Source organism: Papio anubis, chromosome 9, assembly GCF_008728515.1.
Source record: "Papio anubis isolate 15944 chromosome 9, Panubis1.0, whole genome shotgun sequence".
NCBI lineage: Eukaryota > Metazoa > Chordata > Mammalia > Primates > Cercopithecidae > Papio > Papio anubis.
In genome coordinates this window covers 114,707,673-114,725,330 of record NC_044984.1, presented here as the reverse complement: position 1 = coordinate 114,725,330, position 17,658 = coordinate 114,707,673, and the positions used below count along the sequence as shown (strand labels likewise).

The 17,658-nt window shown below is 46.5% G+C and overlaps 1 pseudogene; it reads right to left on the bottom strand.

Moving 5' to 3' along the window:
• Positions 1-16,060: 16,060 nt before the first annotated feature.
• Positions 16,061-16,837, bottom strand: LOC116268942 (annotated as a pseudogene).
• Positions 16,838-17,658: the final 821 nt, after the last annotated feature.

The window sequence follows — 17,658 nt, the reverse complement described above, 5'->3', positions numbered from 1 at the left end:
TGGGCGAGGTGGCAGGCGCCTGTAGTCCCAGCTACTCGGGAGGCTGAGGCAGGAGAATGGCGTGAACCCAGGAGGCGGAGCTTGCGGTGAGCTGAGATCCGGCCACTGCACTCCAGCCTGGGCGACAGAGCAAGACTCCGTCTCAAAAAAAAAAAAAAAAAAAAAACAAAAAAACTAGCCGGGCGAGGTGGCGGGCGCCTGTAGCTGAGATCCGGCCACTGCACTCCAGCCTGGGTGACAGAGCGAGACTCCGTCTCAAAAAAAAAAAAAAAAAAAAGACAGGGTATTGTTCTGTCATCCAGGCTGGAATGCGGTGGCATGATCATAGCTCCCTGCACCCTCAACCTCCTGGGCCCAAGCAATCCTCCCACCTCACGTTTCCAGGTAGCTGGGCCCACAGGCAAGTGCTGCTATGCCTGTCTAATTTTTTAATTTTTTAGAGACAGGGTCTCCCTATGTCGCTCAGGCTGGTCTCAAACTCCTGGCCTCAAGCAATCCTCCCACCTCAGCCTTCCAGAGTGTTGGTATAGGTGTGAGCCTTACACTTAGCCTTTTTTTTTTTTTTTTTTTTTTTTTTGAGACGGAGTTTCACTCTTGTCCCTCAGGCTGGAGTGCAATGACGCAATCTCCGCTCACTGCAACGTCTGCCTCCCAGGTTCAAGCAATCCTCCTGCTTCAGCCTCCTGAATAGCTGAGATTACAAGCATCCGCCCTCATGCCAGGTTAATTTTTTTTTTTTTTTTTTTTCTGAGACGGAGTGTCTTGCTCTGTCGCCCAGAGCTGGAGTATAATGGCTTGATCTTGGCTCACCACAACCTCCGCCTCCCGGGTTCAAGTAATTCTCCTGCCTCAGCCTCCTGAGTAGCTGGGATTACAGGCACGTGCCACCTCACTTGGCTAATTTTTGTACTTTTAGTAGAGCCAGGGTTTCACCATGTTGGCCAGGCTGGTCTCAAACTCCTGACCTCATGATCTGCCCGCCTCAGCCTCCCAAAGTGTTGGGATTACAGGCATGAGCCACCGCGCCCAGCTGGTTATTATTTCTTAAGGCTTAAAGAGGACAGTGTATCTTCCCCACAATTTACCTATTTGTTCATTCAGCCAAGATGTAAAGAATGCCTACTATGTGCCAGCCATAATGGGGAACAAGAAGAAAGCAGTCCTTACTTCCTTTTTTTTTTTTAAGAGGTGAGAGTCTTGTTATGTTGCCTAGGTGTTTGCAACGGTGCCTGGCTAACAGGCCTTTCTTTTGAGAAGCATATGACCTCGGGATACACAGACATTACAATATACACACACAAATACATATTGTGTGTATTTATGCAGTGGAGCAATTATAACTCACTGCAGCCTCTACCTTCTGGACTCAAGGGATCTTCCCACTTTAGCCTTCCAAGTGGCTGGGTTTGTGTAAAGGCATGAGCCACCATACTCTGCTAATGTTTTATTTTTAGTAGAGGTGGGGGTCTCAGTCTATTGCTCAGGCTGGTCTTGAACTCCTGGCCTCAAGTGGTCCACCTGTCTTGGGCTCCCATCTAGCTAGGATTACAGGGACATGAACAGCACTCTCAGCTAACTTTACCCTCTCCATTTCTGATGAATGAGTTTTTTTATTTTTGTTTTTGTTTTGTTTTGTTTTGTTTAGATGGTGTCTCACTCTGTCACCCAGGCTGGAGTGCAGAGGTGCAATCTCGGCTCACTGCAACCTCTGCCTCCCAATTTCAAGTGATTCTCATGCCTCAACCTCCTGAGCAGCTGAGCAGCCAGGATTACGGGCGTGTGCCACCGTGCCCAGTAATTTCTGGATTTCCAGTAGAGATGTGGTTTCACCATGTTGGTCAGGCTGGTCTCGAACCCCTGACCTCGGGTGATCCACCCACCTCAGCCTCCCGAAGTGCTGAGATTGCAGGCGTGAGCCACCTAGGCTGGCCAAATGAGTTCTTTTTTTTTTTTTTTTTGAGACGGAGTCTCGCTCTGTAGCCCAGGCTAGAGTGCAGTGGCCGGATCTCAGCTCACTGCAAGCTCCGCCTCCCGGGTTCACGCCATTCTCCGGCCTCAGCCTCCCGAGTAGCTGGGACTACAGGCGCCCGCCACCTCGCCCGGCTATTTTTTGTATTTCTTAGTAGAGACGGGGTTTCACCGTGTTAGCCAGGATGGTCTCGATCTCCTGACCTCGTGATCCGCCCATCTCGGCCTCCCAAAGTGCTGGGATTACAGGCTTGAGCCACCGCGCCCGGCCATGAGTTCTTTTTTAATTTAATTTTCTTTCTGCCCCTGAAACCCCCCTGAATGAGTTCAATTCTGCATTAGTCAACCAATAATTTAATGTTGACCCAACACCATGGTGGACACTAGAGGCAACAGTTGGGCCGGTGGCAAATACACAGTTCAGCCAACACAGGTACCCACTGGCTCTCCTTTGAGGAGTGCCCACTCCTCCATTTCTGCTTTTCTGAGCCAGCTCAGATGCCAGCCTTCCCTTTCCTCTCCAACCCACTGTGCTCCCTCCCTCCCTTGAGCTTCCAAAGCTCTCTTAAGGCTCTCGTACTTTGCTTTATATAATTTGTCCCTTTACTGGAGCGTAAATGCCTCAAGAACCGACAGCAAGCCTTATTCAGGTGTGGATGCCTCCAGAGTACCTGACACGGTGGAAAAGGCACATTTGATTCATTCACTGGGAAGAGAAGATGCAAAGATGCAGCCGCTGAGTACTAGCTGTGTGACCTTGGGCAAAATAATTATTTCTTTGGATCTCTAAGTTTATCCGTAAAGCAAGAAGGGGGCATCAGAGGCTCTCCAAGGCAGCCTCTCTCAACCTTTATAAAATTGGGACACTCCTGATGAATGGCATTCCCACGTGACTCATGCTTCCATGGTGTTCAGATAAGATAGTCTGAATTCTACATAACCCCAGCTCTTCTTCTCTCCCTCCGGAGAGCTTGTCCAAAGGCCAGGGAGCAAGAGTGACGGTATTTATAGACATAACCTTGACTCCACTTTTCCTCATTTGTTTATTTCTTTTTCTTCTTCATTTATTTATTTAAAGCAAAGAAAGCATTCTCAAGCTTCAGTAGAGGTAGTGGTTAAAAATACCAGGCCAGAAACCAGAGACACCTGACTTTGAATCCCCTCTTTGCCATTTCTGAGTGCAGTATCCTTGGGTAAGTTTACTGAGCCTCAGTTTCCCCATCTACAACATGGGAGGATCATCATAGAACTAACTTCAGAAGGCTGTAGAGGGGATTAAATGTGATCAGACAGGAAAGCTCTTAGCACCATGCTGAGTGGATGGTAAGGGCTCAGTAAAGTTGTCAATATTGGCCAGGTGCAGTGGCTCACGCTTGTAATTCCAGCACGTTGGGAGGCTGAGGCAGGCGGAGCACGAGGTCAGGAGATCCAGACCATCCTGGCTAACTCAGTGAAACCCCGTCTCTACTAAAAAATACAAAAAAACTAGCCGGGCGTGGTGGTGGGCGCCTCTAGTCCCAGCTGCTTGGGAGGCTGAGGCAGGAGAACGGTGTGAACCCAGGAGGTGGAGTTTGCAGTGAGCCAAGATTGCGCCACTGCACTCCAGCCTGGGCGACAGAGTGAGACTTCATCTCAAAATTAATTAATTAATTAATTAATTAATTAAATTTAATTTATTTAAGCAAAGAAAGCATTCTCGAGCTTCAGTAGAGGTAGTGGTTAAAAGTACCAGGCCAGAAACCAGAGACACCTGACTTTGAATCCCCTCTTTGCCATTTCTGAGTGCAGTATCCTTGGGTAAGTTTACTGAGCCTCAGTTTCCCCATCGACAACATGGGAGGATCATCACAAAACTAACTTCAGAAGGCTGTAGAGGGGATTAAATGTGATCAGACAGGAAAGCTCTTAGCACCATGCTGAGTGGATGGTAAGGGCTCAGTAAAGTTGTCAATATCTACTTTGTTGTTATTACTTACATGTTACATGTGACACACTAAAAAATTGGGATATGATGCTAAAGACCGAAAAGTAAACTCCTTTTTTTTTTTTCTGAGGTGGTGTCTCGCTCTGTCACCCAGGCTGGAGTGTAGAGGCACGATCTCAACTCACTGCAAGCTCCGCCTCCCGGGTTCACGCCATTCTCCTGCCTCAGCCTCCTGAGTAGCTGGGACTACAGGCACCCGCCACCACACCCGGCTAATTTTCTTGTATTTTTAGTGGAGATGGGGTTTCACTGGGTTAGCCAGGATGGTCTCGATCTCCTGACCTTGTGATCCGCCCATCTCGGCCTCCCAAAGTGCTGGGATTACAGGCCTGAGCCACTGCGCCCGGCCAGATATAGCTCAATCCTTCTTTACCTTTGTTACTCTATCTCCACTCGCTCATCCTATTCCTCTTTTAATTTTTTCTGTTTTGTCTTTTTTTCTTTTTTTTTAATAAAGTGTCACTCTAACTTCTTTTTTTCTTTTTTGACAGGGTCTTGTTCTGTCACCCAGGCTGGAATGCAGTGGCACAATCATGGTTCACCGTTTGCTCAAACTCCCAGGCTGAAGAGATCCTCCTGCCTTAGCCTCTCAAGTAGCTGGGACTACAGGCTCATACTACCACATCTGGCTAATTTTCTTATATTTTTGTAGAGATGGGGTTTTGTTATGTTGCCCAGGCTCGTCTTGAACTCCTGGCCTCAAGTGATCCTCCCACCTTGGCCTCACAAAGTGCTGGGATTAGAGGTGTCAGCCTCTAATCTATGCTCGGCTTGGATGAATTTCAAAAACTGTATGTTGAGGCCGGGCACAGTGGTTCATGCCTATAATCCTAGCACTTTGGGAGGTGGTGGAGGGCAGATCACTTGAGCCCAGGAGTTCGAGACCAGCCTGGGCAGCATGGCAAAACCCCATCTCTACGAAAAATACAAAAATTAGCCTGGTGTGGCGGTGCCTGCCTGTAGTCCCAGCTATGCGGGAGGCTGAGGCAGGAGGATCGCTTGAACTCGCTTGAGGTCAAGGCTGCAGTGAGCCAAGATCATGCCACTGGACTCCAGCCTGTATGATAAAGTGACACCTTGTCTCAAAACAACAACAACAACAAACTGTATGAGCAAAAGAAGCCAGATGCAAAAAAATACATACAAAAATTCCACTTATATGAAATTATGGAACAGGCAAAACTAATCTATCAGAAGACAGGTCATAATCGCGTTTATCTTTGGCAAGAGGGAAGCAGATATTGACTTGGAAGCAGGAGATAACTTTCTGGAGGAAGGAAAGGTTCAATATCAGTACTGCCCAATAGAAATAAAATGCCAGCTACACTCATGCCTGTAATCCCAGCACTTTGGGAGTCCAAGGCAGGCGGATCACGAGGTCAGGAGATTGAGACCATCCTGACTAACATTGTGAAACCCCGTATCTACCAAAAATGCAAAAAATTGGCCGGGCGTGGTGGTGGGTGCCTGTGGTCCCAGCTACTCGGGAGGCTGAGGCAGGAGAATGGCGTGAACCTGAGAGGCAGAGCTTGCAGTGAGCCAGGATCACGCCACTGCACTCCAGCCTGGGCAACAGAGCGAGACTCCATCTCAAAAAAAAAAAAAAAAAAAAAATGCCAGCTACACCTGTAAACCATATATGTAATTTAAAATTTTCTAGTAACCACATTAAAAAGACATAAAGGCCAGGCGCAGTGGCTCACTCCTGTAATCCCAGCAGTTTGGGAGGCTGAGGCGGGTGGATCACCTGAGGTCAGGAGTTGGAGACCAGCCTGGCCAACATGGTGAAACCCCATCTCTACTAAAAATACAAAAATTAGCTGGGCCTGGTGACTGGTGCTTGTAATCCCAGCTACTCAGGAGGCTGAGGCAGGAGAATCGTTTGAACCCAGGAGGTGGAGGTTGCAATGAGCCAAGATTGCGCCACTGCACTCCAGCCTGGGTGAAAGAGTGAGACTCCGTCTCAAAAAAATAAACAAAACTAACTAAATAAATAAAAATAAAAAGACATAAAATGAAACAGGTGAAATGTATTTTTTTTTCTTTTCTTTTTTTTTTTTTTGAGACGGAGTCTCGCTATTCGCCCAGGCTGGAGTGTAGTGGCATGATCTCGGCTCACTGCAAGCTCCACTTCCCGGGTTCACGCCATTCTCCTGCCTCAGCCTCCCGAGTAGCGGGGACTACAGGTGCCCGCCACCAGGCCCGGCTAATTTTTTGTATTTTTAGTAGAGAGGGTTTCACTGTGTTAGCCAGGATGGTCTCGATCTCCTGACCTTGTGATCCACCCGCCTCGGCCTCCCAAAGTGCTGGGATTACAGGCGTGAGCCACCGCGCCTGGCCGTGAAATGTATTTTAATAAAATACTCAAAAATTTCGTTTCAACATGTAATCAATGTAAAATTATTATCACTGTATTTTACATTCATTTTCTGCATTCTTTGATATCCAATGTATATTTTGCACTTACAGCACTGGTCAGTTTGGGTCAGCTGCATCTCAAGTGCTCAGTAGACACACGTGGTGAGTGGGCACTTTTATGGATCTGTATCTTAATCTGGGTTGTAGCTATTTATAAAAATTTATATATAAAACTTGGGAGGCACTCCCGCCTGGGTGACAGAGTAAGACTTTGTTTCAAAAGAAGGAATGAAGGAAGGAAGGAAAGAAAGAGAGAAAGAGAGAAAGAGAGAAAGAAAGAAAGAAAGAAAGAAAGAAAGGAAGGAAGAAAGGAAGAAAGAAAGAAAGAAAGAAAGATTGATTCATTTGTATTGTTATATGTATCTGTCATTTGTTCTTTTTTTTTTTTTTTTTTTGAGATGGAGTTTTGTTCTGTTGCCCAGGCTGGAGTGCAGTGGCACGATCTCAGCTTACTCCAATCTCTGTTTCCTGGGTTCAGGCAATTCTCCTGCCTCAGTCTCCCCAGCAGCTGGGACCACAGGCTTACACCACCACGCCCAGCTAAGTTTTGTATTTTTAGTAGAGATGGTTTCACCATGTTGGCCAGGCTGGTCTTGAACTCCTGGTCTCAAGCAATCTGACTGCCTCAGCCTCCCAAAGTGCTGGGATTACAGGCGTGAGCCACCAAGCATGGCCTTTTTTTGTTTTGTTTTTTTTTGAGATGTAGTCTCTGTCACCCAGGCTGGAATGCAGTGGCGTGATCTTGGTGTGATCTTGGCACACCGCAACCTCCACCTCCCGGGTTCAAGTGATTCTCCTGTCTCAGCCTCCCAAGCAGCTGGGATTACAGGCCTGTGCCGCCACACCCAGCTAATTTTGCTCATTTTTTTTTTTTTTTTTTTTTTTTTTTTTTTTTTTGGGGGCCAGTCTCACTCTGTCGCCCAGGCTGGAGTGCAGTGGCGGATCTCATCCTCACAAGCTCCGCCTCCTGGAGTTGCCATTCTCATCAGCCTCCCGTGTAGCTGGGACTACGAGCCCGCCACCTCGCCCGGCTAAGATTTTTTTGTATTTATTTTTAGTAAGAATGAGTTTCACGTGTGTTAGTCAGGATGGTCTTGATCTCTCCTGACCTCGTGAATCCGCCAATCCTAGGCCTCCCAGTGCTGGGATTACAGGCTTGGGCCACAGCCCAGCCTGCATTTTTAATAGAGATGGGGTTTCACCATGTTGGCGAGGCTGGTCCTGAATTCCTGGCCTCAAGTGATCCACCTGCCTTGGCCTCCCAAAGTGTTGGGCGCCCAGCCCTTTTCATTTTACATAGTATTCCATTGTATGAATATATCATAGTTTATCCATTCTCCTGTAGATAGACATTTGGATTACTTCTAATTTCTGGTTATTATGAATAATGCTGCTATCAGTGTTCTTGAACAGTCTTTAAATAGACTCATTTAAATTATTTTTACTGTTTTCTGGTTGTTAAGATAAATCTATACTCACAGAAAAATTCATACTCATACTAACACACGCCTCCCCACCACGTTAAACAGTTTTTACTGTTTTCTGGTTAAGATAAATCTATACTCACAGAAAAAATTCATACTCATACTAACACACACTGCCTCCCCACCACGTTAGTGGTTTGAGGCAAATGGCTTATGGTTTGCTATAAACTCTTTTCCTCCACATATAGAATCACGTATTATCATTATTAATAAAATTGTCACTTTGACGGTTCTTCCCTTGGTTGCCTTACTCCTGGGGATGCTGCATAGCTCTTAATCCTTGCCCTTCTTGTTCTAAAGTCTCTAGAAGACCAAAACTGGAAAAGATGTAGTGATTATCTAGTCCAGAGAAGGCAACTCTATAGCACACCTTCTACTGTTCCGTGACTACCTGCACCAAGGCAGACATCACTAATCAATCACCTATTTCTATCCTTGCCCAGCCCTAGCCACTACCAGTCATTTTGGAGGTAATTTGGGAGGCCAAGTAGAAAAACTGAAACCAATTTTCCATCTCTGGAATAATATGCCACTTTCCATTTTGCACATGAATAAACTAGTGCTCAGAGAGGGGAAGAGCCTGCTTCAAGGTCGGAGGTGGAGCCCCAGGCTCCTAGCTCCCTAATACTTTTTCCACTAAGTTCACAAACTCCAAAAACTATTTCCCTGGTCCCTGAAAACCTGGGCTCTAGAGAAGGCGCTTTGTTCTCCAGACGGGGCTCAGAGATGAGAACCTCTCCTGTAGCCAGCCCCTCACCTTTAGGTCTGGCCTAAGTGTAAGAGAAGCCCCTGCCTGCAGCCTGGTACCCCTTCCCCACAGTCAGCACCGACAGACCTGCGCTTTCACTTCTCCAGGTCCGCAGTTTCAGTTTCCCAAAATAAACATTAAAAAAAATAAAACATAAAGGAGGCATCCTCTTAACATCTTTGTCTTTGGCCCCTGAATTGTAGAATGATTAGTTGAACAGATTAAATCACAGAGTTAATTACAGCAGAGAGGTGACTTCAGATGCTGAAACCATAAAACTCTGAAGCATCCCCCCTTTCACTGACACATCAAACCAGCCCTGGCTGTCATTGGAAGCGACAGTGAGAAAGTGAGAAAGTGGGAGAGTCAGCAGGTCTGGACAGACTGTGGGTGTTCTCAGCTGGGCAAGCAGAATAGTTTATTTAATTCCCTCTCTGCCAGGGCAGCGGGGGAATGTCGGGGGGTGGGGAATGGAGCCATCGTGTAGCATAATGTTTGGGTCAGGTAGAGCTGGACTTTTAGACTGGTCAGCTGCATGACCTTGGGCATGTCACTTCAGATGTTTGAGTCTCAGCTTCGTCATCTGTTAAGGCAAGCACATTAATAGAACCTACTACATTTAATTATTGCAGTGATTCAAATGACCTGGTTAAAAAGATGTATATCACCCAGGCGTGGTGGTGCACGCATGTAATCCCAGCACTTTGGGAGGCTGAGGCAGGAATATCGCTTGAGCTCAGGAGTTAAAGACCAGCCTAGGCAAAAAAGATGTATGATAAACTATTGTGAGTGTCTCCAGATTGTCACATCTGTGAAAGTAGGAATCACTGTCTGTCTCATTCACCATCTCATCCTCCAGCCCTAGCACAGTGATGGCTTCTAGGCAAGTACAACTAGTGAGGCTGGGTGTGGTGGCTCATGCCTGTAATCCCAGCACTTGGGGAGGCTGAGGCGGGCAGATCACTTGAACTCAGGAATTCGAGACCAGCCTGGGCAACATAGCAAAACCCTGTCTCTACAAAAAATACAAAAACTAGCTGAGTGTGGTGGCTTGAGCCTGTAGTCCCAGCTACTTGGGGGACTGAGGTGGGAGGATCCTTTGAGCCCAGGAGGTGGAGGTTGCAGCGAGCCGAGATCATGCCACTGCACTCCAGCCTGAGTGAGAGTGAGACCCTGTCTCAAAAACAAACAAACAAAACCCAACTACTGAGTACTTAGTGTAAGGCATGGTACTGAGGATAAGGGGTGTGGAGCAGAATGCAAAGAGGTTTAAGAGACTTTCCCTTAGAGAGCTCCCATTCCAGCATAACAGACATTCCAGAACCATCTGTAATAATAGGTGCACTGTGTATGCATTAAATAGGTGGATAATATAAAGTTATGTTCATGGTGTTCATGATGAAGTTCATGATGGGAATTCTGGTATCAGACCTGAATTCAAATCTCAGCCCCCTCACTTACCACCCATCTTATCTTTATTAGTAAGTTGACCTCTCAATGCTTTCGTTTCCTGATCCATAAAATAGGGACCTACCTCAGAGAGCTGTTGCAAGGATTAAGTTTCCCAATGCAAAGTGCCTGAGACACAATAATTGCTCAATACATCTTAGTTATTACTTTAGCATTTAGTACACATGATCCCTGACTTACAAGATTTTGACTTTGTGTTAAGTTTTTCCAGGTATGAAATGCTATATATATAGATTTTTTTTTTTTTTTTTTTTTTTTTTTGAGACAGGATTTGACTCTGTTGCCCAGACTGGAATACAGTGGCACAATCATGGTTCACTGCAGCTTCAACCTTCTAGGCTCACCTCATGCCTCAGCCACCAGGGTAGCTGGGACTACAGGGTGTGCCACCACACCTGGCTTTTTGTGTTGTTGTTGTTGTTGTTGGAGACAGTCTTACTTCCTTCACCCAGGCTGGAATGCAGTGGTATGATCATGGCTCACTGCAGCCTTGACTTCCTGAGCTCAAGCCATCCTCCCACCTCAGCCTCCTGAGGAGCTGGGACTACAAGCACGTGCCACCGCTCCTGGCTAATGTTTTGTAGTTTTAGTAGAGATGGGATTTCACCATGTTGCTCAGGCTGGTCTCAAACTCCTAGACTCAAGCAATCCTCCTACCTCAGCCTCCCAAAGTTCTGGGATTACAGGTGTGAGCCACTGAGCCTGGCCTGAAAATATTTTTGGCTTATGATGGTCTTATTGGGATGTAGCTTCACTGTAAATAGAGGAGTATCTGTATGTGACTTTGGACAAATTACTTAACTTCTCTAAGGCTTGTTTTCTTGGTTAGAAAAATAAAAATATAGTAGTTTCTACCTTGTAGAATTGCTGGGAGAATGAAATGGGAAAATCCCTGCAAAGTGTAAAATGCTTAGTACCATGTCTAGGATGTGGAAAGTGTTTAATAATTTCTAGATAATAATAATAATAATAAAAGTGAAAGCAAAATGTTAAGGGAGAAAAGAGGGGCAATTCATTTCCATGGACAGGCAATGAAATCAGGGAAAGGTTCAAACTAGGTAAATTTTTTTTTTTTTTTGGTAACAGCTTTATAGAGATATAATTCACATGCCTTCCAATTTACCCACTTAAAGTATATAATTCAACATTTAAAATATATTCACAGAATTGTGTAACCATCACTATAACCAATTTTAGAACATTTTTATCACTCCCGAAAGAAACCTGGATGCATTGGCAGTCACTCCCCACTTCCCCATGTCTTCCCTCACACCCCAAGCTCTAGGCAGACACTGTTTACTTCCTGTTTCTGTGGATTTGCCGATTGTGGACATCTCACGTACATGGAATCATGAAATATGTGGCCTTTTGTTTCTGGCTCCTTTCACTTAGTAAAATGTCTTCAAGGTTCATGTGTGTTGTGAAATGTACCAGTAACACATTCCTTTTTATGGCCAAATAATATTCCATTGTATAGAGTTGATGGACAGCTCTATCCTTACCTTCCCATCGTGCTGCCTTTTGTTCTTTTGTTTTGAGATGGAGTCTCACTCTGTTGCCCAGGCGAGAGTGCAGTGGCAAGATCGCGGCTCGCTGCAGCCTCTGCCTCCTGGGTTCAAGCGATTCTCCCACCTCAGCCTCCCCAGTAGCTAGGATCACAGGCATGTGCCACCACGCCTTGTCAATTTTTGTATTTTTGGTAGAGACGGGGTTTTGCCATTTTGTCCAGGCTGGTCTCAAACTCCTAACCTCAAGTGATCTGTCCACCTCAGCCTCCCAAAGTGCTGGGATTACAAGCGTGAGTCAGCACACCCGGCACCCCCACAGTACTTTTGATGGACTACCTTTACTTTCCCATAGTGCTTTAGAGTGTCTAAGGTGCTTTCAAATACATGATCTCACTTAAGTCTTGCAGCAACTCTGAAAGTAAATGGAAGCTCAGAAGGCTAAGTGGTATATCTCTAGAACCACCCAACCAGAAATGGTGGTAGTCCCAAGACCAGCATATGGATCTTTGGACTCTCAGTCAAGTGCTCTCATTACTCCAGCTGATAGCCTTCTGGTTAAGTCCAGAAATTTGAGAGAAGGAAAACAAACAAACAAACAAACAAAAAAACCCAGAAAAAGTAGGACGAAAAAGTGAGGGACTGAAGACCTATGTCCACGCAAAAACCTGAGCTTTATTCATAATTGCCAAATCTTAAAAGCAACCAAGATGTCTTTCAAGAGGTGAAGGGATGCATAAACTGGGGTACATCTAGAGCACAGACTATTATTCAGCACTAAAAACAGATGAGCTATCAAGCTATGGAAAGACATAGAGGGGGCCAGGCAAGGTGGCTCACACCTGTAATCCCAGCACTTTGAGAGGCTGAGGCAGGTGGATCACTTGAAGCTAGGAGTTCCAGATCAGCCTGAGCAACATGGTGCAACCCTGTCTCCACAAAAAATACAAAAATTAGCCAGGGGTGGTGGTGTGTGCCTGTAGTCCCAACTATTCTGTAGTCCCAGCTGTTTGGGCGGCTGAGGTGGGAGGATCGCTTGAGCCTGAGAAGTTGAGGCTGCAGTGAGCCTGATCATGCCACTGCATTCCAGCCTGGGCAACAGGGTGAAACCTTGTCTCAAACAAACAAAACAAACCCCAAGAAACAAAAAAATGAAACCCACACACAAAAAAAGCCACCATGGAGGAATCTTAACTGTGTGTTACTAAGCGAAAGAAGCCAATCTGAAATGGCGACATACCATGTGATTCCAACTATATGACATTCTTTTTTTTTTTTTTTTTTGAGATGGAGTCTCGCTCTGTCCCAGGCTGCAGTGCGGTGGTGTGATCTTGGCTCACTGCAAGCTCCGCCTCCCAGGTTCACGCCGTTCTTCTGCCTCAGCCTTCCCAGTAGCTGGGACCACAGGTGCCCGCCACCACACCCGGCTAATTTTTTGTATTTTTAGTAGAGACAGGGTTTCACCATGTTAGCCAGGATGGTCTCAATCTCCTGACCTCGTGATCCGCCCGCCTCGGCCTCCCAAAGTACTGGGATTATGGGCGTGAGCCACTGCGCCCGGCCTATATGACATTCTTGAAAAGAGAAAACTATGGATCAAGATCAGAGGTTGTCAGGGGTTGGGGGAGAGAAGAACAAATAGGTGGAGCACAGAGAATGTTTAAGACAGTGAAACTACTCTGTATGACGGTATAATAGGAGATACATGTCCTTATGCATTTGCCCAAACCCATAGAATGTACAAAACCAAGAGTGAACTCTAAACTATGGACTCTGGGTGATAACAATGTGTCAGTATGGGTTCACCAGTTGTAACAAATGTACCACTCTGGTGGGGGATGTTGACAGTGGGAAAGGTTAGACACATGTGGGGGCAGTGGGTATGGGGAAATCTCTGTACCTTCTCATCAATAAAAATAAAATCTACTTTTTAGACTGGGCATAGTGGCTTACATTGTAATCCCAGCACTTTGGGAGGCCGTGGTGGCGGAGGATTGCTTGAGTCTGGGAGCTTGAGACCAGCCTGGGCAATATAGTGAGACTGTGTTCTGCAAAACAGAACAAAACAAAAATTCGCTGGGCATGGTGGCGTGCATGTGTGGTCCCAGCTACTTGGGAGGCTGCGATGGGAAGACTGCTTGAGCCCAGGAGGTTGAAGCTACGATGAACCCTCATTGTGCCACCACACTCCAGCCTGGGCAACAGAGTGAGACCCTGTCTAAAAAAAGAAAGAAGGCCGGGCGCTGTGACTCACACCTGTAATCCCAGCACTTTGGGAGGCCGAGGCGGGCGGATCATGAGGTCAGGAGATCAAGACCATCCTGGCTAATATAGTGAAACCCCGTCTCTACGAAAAATACAAAAAAAATTAGCCGGGCGTGGTGGCGGGCACGTGTAGTCCCAGCTACTCAAGAGGCTGAGGCAGGAGAATGGCGTGAACCTGGGAGGTGGAGCTTGCAGTGAGCTGAGATCATGCCACTGGACTCCAGCCCGGGCAACAGAGCAAGATTCTGTCTCAAAACAATAAATAAATAAATAAAGTATATTTTAAGTAGGGGAAGTTTGTAAAATGGACTGATTATAAATGCATGGCTCTTAATCGGCTTACAGTAAATTTTCCTTGTCTTGCATGGACAAGAAATGGGATGTTCCGGATAATTCAGAACTTTGCTTGGATATTGCATTTTCTTTTGTTCTTTTTTCTGAGATGGAGTCTCACTCTGTCACCCAGGCTGGAGTGCAGTGGTGCGATCTTGGCTCACTTTAACCTCCGTCTCCCAAGTTCAACCAATTCTCCTGCCTCAGTCTCCCGAGTAGCTGGGATGACAGGCGTGCACCACCATGCCAGGCTAATTTTTGTATTTTCTGTAGAGACGGGGTTTCACCATGTTGGCCAGATGGTCTCGAACTTCTGACCTTGTGATCCACCTACCTTGGCCTCCCAAAGTGCTGGGATTACAGGCAAGAGTCACCGCGCCCGGCCAATATTGCATTTTCAAAGAATGAGAACACTGAAATACTCTGCACACTAAAACCATATGGATTATAATTTAATCTTTAATTTTGTTGTTTTCATTCTCAAAGGCCCTTCAATAGATCTTAAAGCTGTGTTTCTCCAAGAGTGGCCATGGAAACCCCTCAGCTCTCAGCCTCCTCATCTGATAGAGGTGTTTGTTCAAAAACTGCCATTTTATGAGACCCCATCTACCCTGAGTCCACTTGACCTACAGTTTTAGAGTAGTGAAAGTCAAAACATGAAAGTTGATTATCATTGCGCTTAAGAGATGCAGACATTCTGCTTAAATGAGTTTTGTATCATAGAGTAGACTCCTTTACCTCATCTCCTTCAAGTCTTTGCCAAAACATCACCCTCCCCATGAGAATGTTGATTTAAAATTGCATCTCAGGTTCATGCCTGTAATCTCAACGCTTTCAAGGGCAGAGGTGGGCAGGTCACCTGAGGTCAGGCGTTCAAGACCAGCCTGGCCAACACGGTGAAACTCCATCTCTACTAAAAATACAAAAAATTAGTCAGCAGTGGTGGTGGATGCCTGTAATCCCAGTTACTGGGGAGGCTGAGGCAGGAGAATTGCTTGAATCCAAGAGGCAGAGATTGCAGTGAGCCGAGATCACGCCACTGCACTCCAGCCTGGGCGACAGAGCAAGACTCCATCTCAAAAAACAAAACAAAACAAAACAAAGAAACAAATATATATATATATAATTGCATTTCACCTTCTTCCCCATGGTACCCACCCTCCCTATCACCCTTCCTTCTCTGTGGCACTTACAACATCTAACTGAACACACCATTTATTTATCTATTGTTTATTCATTCACTCATTCATTCATTTACTTATATGACTCATCTCTAGAATGCAAGCTTTACAAAGGCAGCTGCTGGGACTACAGCACCTAGGACAATGTCTAGTACATAGAAGATGTTCAGTAAATACGTGCCAAGTTGCATAATATCATTTACTCACTGTCTTTCCCAAGAGGATTTTTTAAAAACTATAAAGCAAATTCTTCTTTTATTCTCTGAGTGTTCTGTATATGTAGTACCAGAGAAAAAGAGCTGGAACCACATTCTCTAATCTCTTAATTCTGAAGTCTGGGGCAGTTGCTCTAAAGATCATTTTTCCTTAATACCACTGAGATCCTCAATTTACTATGAGGATCATGCGTTTACAACTGCATTGTCCTGTGAGGGCTACCACTAGAAGGACTTGTGGCCCCTACTGTGAACAAAATGGACTGAAGCTGCGCGACTGAGATAAACCTGCACTGAAAGAGAACTTGTCTAAGTCTAACCCATGTTACCGTGATACGAACAAGCTACTGACCAAAAGAGATAGACCTTCTCGGAGATCCTGAATGAAGATGCTAATACATGGATCCTATCTCAAGCTACTTCTTACACAGCCTTGGCTGACTCTGAACAGATGCCCTTACCCATTTCCTTTTTTTTTTTTTTTTTTTGATCCAAAATGTGTTTATTGAGATGGTTTCCCACTCATCTTGATTCAGAGTGCTTTGAGTGCTGCTTCCTCCTGAAGGAACATCCTTCTGTAGCCTTCCTTTCCCTCCTGTAGGCTGGCAGAGAACAGTGGAGCAGGCAACACACAAAACTGCCGTTTGTGCATGGCTAAAGACCATGGTGATTTTATAGCATCCTGGGCATGTCACATCCATGAAGTAGGAATCAGGACTCTGCACCAGGCGTTCTTCTTGTGTTTTCTCTTCTTTTCTGGAGAGGGATGACGGAGATCTGTTTCGAGGGGCACGTTCTCGCTCTCGTGGGTAGGTTGCCGCTGCCGGAAAGGACCCATTTCCTATCCTTCAAGCTCATCTGGCCAGCAGCACCAGCACACAAACCAAAGTCCAGAACACTGGAGATCCCTACTCCCTGCACCTCTCCAATGACCCTTTTTAGCTTCAGACCTAAGAAGAGTCAGCTCCCTAATACTGCAGAGGCTACCTGCTCACCCTCGTCTGTGTCTCTCCTACGACACAAACTGGAATGTTTTTGTGTTGAAATGGTAAGAAATGCCTTGTGTGGGTTGCCCCCCAGTCCCCAGTCCCCAGTCCAGGGGATGCTGAGAAACTGTGGGGCAGAGTAGGGGACACAAACAGGAAAAAGCAAGTTGTTTCTAGTGTTATGCTCACAGGGTGGCAGGATATACCTGCTGAGCGTTCCCAGAAGGTCCCCAAGGAAACCATTACTGTAAGTCTCTCATTTTCTTCTCTGCATGGTGAGCTGGGGATATGGAGAGGTGGGGATAAGGAGAGGCTGGGAACAAGAGGGGGATGGGCACCCTTCCAGGGGTCAGACTTATGGATGACCCAGGAATAAGGAGAGGTGTTGATATTCAGGAGTGGATCGTGAAGCTCCCGTGGCAATCCAGAAAAGGGTTTGTCAACAAGGGTTGTCACTGGATTACACGGGATGGAATTACACGGGATGGGGGAAGGAGTAGAAGGTGAGTTGGGAGGGAGGGGCTTCTGTGGCACTGAGACCCCCAGCAGGAATGGGGAGAAGGGATGTTGGCCACCTAAGCTTCCTGCTTTGACCCTTTCTTGGCTGGTTTCAGTCAGGGAAGTGAGGGGTTCTAAGGCTTGAATATGGAAAGGTGGGGATATGGACCTCTGCAAAAGAAGGGGGTCATTCGGAGGGGACGGTGCACAGATAAGGCGTTGGGCTCCTAAACTGGAAACGGGAGGCTCTAAGAGGCACTGCCTTTTCCTCCAGCCTCAGTGTGGTGGGGGTGGTGAGCTTCTGAAACCGGGTTTCCCGAATCAGGACAGAAGTCTGGAGCTCACAAAAACCGGCCAGGGAGGGAGAGAACCAGGGGAGACTCCTCACACCGGGGGGTGGGGGTGACGGCAAACTGGGAACCCGGGCTTGGGGCGGGGGATTTTCTCAACAGACTATAGGGTCCACTAATGGGGACAGCAGGGATTTGGGGAAGCTAAGGGGGACTCGCACTTTGGGCACCAAGGGCTGAGGACAGACTGGGGAAGCGGATACGGTTTCTACTGGGGTGCTGATGGAGGTTCCCCACGCGGGACGCGAGGCAC